This window comes from Etheostoma spectabile, chromosome 20 (assembly GCF_008692095.1).
Source record: "Etheostoma spectabile isolate EspeVRDwgs_2016 chromosome 20, UIUC_Espe_1.0, whole genome shotgun sequence".
Taxonomy (NCBI): Eukaryota; Metazoa; Chordata; class Actinopteri; order Perciformes; family Percidae; genus Etheostoma; species Etheostoma spectabile.
This window is the reverse complement of record NC_045752.1, coordinates 22,351,350-22,353,082: the sequence shown is the minus strand read 5'-3', so window position 1 is coordinate 22,353,082 and position 1,733 is coordinate 22,351,350. Positions and strand designations below refer to the sequence as shown.

General features: G+C 37.8%; 1 protein-coding gene and 1 long non-coding RNA gene across 4 annotated transcripts in view; one reads left to right on the top strand and one right to left on the bottom strand.

Moving 5' to 3' along the window:
- The window catches only part of LOC116669643 (uncharacterized), a 21,539-nt gene that overhangs the window by 6,215 nt on the left and 13,591 nt on the right, over window positions 1-1,733 (bottom strand). The window lies entirely within an intron of this gene.
- The window catches only part of LOC116669639 (F-box only protein 38), a 33,891-nt gene that overhangs the window by 22,908 nt on the left and 9,250 nt on the right, over window positions 1-1,733 (top strand). The window lies entirely within an intron of this gene.

Genomic DNA, 1,733 nt, shown 5'->3' with positions numbered 1-1,733 from the left:
CTGGTTGTGCTTTTGGATAGGGGTGCACTAGTCCAATATGTAGGATTGGTATCAGTCCAAACTTGGCCAAAATTAACATAAAAAGAGAAACCTTTTTTGCCACAACATGAACGTTTTATAAACAAATGACACTGTGTACAGGCTAATATTGAACTAAAATGTAAAGGACTGTAAAGAACAGACTTTTTAGTACAAACTGCAAAATGACACAAACCTTTCACACTAAACTTAGTGACCTGATGTCAACATTGAACTAATGGAGAACTAACTTAAGTGCAAAGGGATGTAAATGAATTGCCTTGTTGCTGAAAGGTGTTGTAGAAATAAAGTTGCCATACAACCTCAGCCTGTCAGTCAATCACATGGGCATAGAAACCACTGTTGTGCCTGCTTGTCTCAGGAAGTGTAACATAAACAGCACCATGACCACTTCTACCTCGCCATTAATATCATCGCAGCAAACGCTATCTGCGTGAAGTTCTGAAAAACTGTAACCACGTTTGAAACCACTTTATCACCAGTGCTGTAACTCACTGATTCTACTCGCTGATCCTCCACGTGGTGTTGGTGTCCCTTTCACATGAGATGTTTTAATTACGTTAGACAGCCAATCGCCAGCAACTTTAGGTCCTTACATAGAAGTATGCTACATGGTTATTGGCTCACAGACGCTTTTGGAACCGAAATTTGGCACCAAAAGATAAATCATTTTTTGAAACTCATAAGATTGGAGTATTTCGGTCAGTGCTTTTTAAAAGTATGGACGATTGGTGCCCAGCCCTATAGAACACTAACTTTACATCAAATATTCCAGATATCCACACTGTCCTTATGTAGAGCACCATTTAATTGTAAAAGCCACACTAATTCCCAATCAGTATAAAACACAAGATGTAAATATGCCAGAGTTAGCAAGAATGCTAATTTCTATCCATAGTCCCTAAGCAGGTAACAGAGTAAAGAACATTACAAGGAAAACTATAAAGAAAGTAAAAATATACAATACACAAGAAGTAGAGGACAAAACATTATGCAACATGTCAAGTTAATAATGATTTGCCTTAACCCATGATTATACAGTGTTGTTTTTGCAAAAACATTAGAATCTCCAAATATCAACATTAGTATGCATGTCCTGTTTGTCCTCCATTATTGAATTTTGTAAAATGTAATGGTAAAATCTTAGCCCCAGGGCCTTCAGTTTTAGTTGCATGGAGTGCTTTGGTCTTGGTAAACTTACTCGTAATTCTAGTAACAGTATTGGTCTGATGAATCGTCAGGGGATTTCCAAAAACTACTCTTCCCGGGACCATGAACATTTATGATGTAACGATGTAATGGATACGCTGACTGATGATCAACTGACTAACAGCAATGAAACAACCTCTTCGTTAGAGTGTTGTACAGTACACCTTTTATAAGTAGGAGCAAATAGGAAAATGACACAATGGAAATGACACCACATCACCCACACTGCATCGCCTGTTTAAAGAACTCAATATTGGCCGCTCAGCTAGTAGATTTAGACATTTGTAGTGTAATAACCTGTGTTGATATAAATGAGTCAAATATGGGGAGAATACGTGTTCATTACTCTCTTTCATTACTGGTTTGGGTTCAGAGTATCTCTTGAGTTTTGAAAACATTACTTCCAGCAGATGTTATGAGTCAGAAAGCATTCAGTGTTGCTTTTGTGTTCTCTCTCTCTCTCTCTCTCTCTCTCTCTCTCTCTC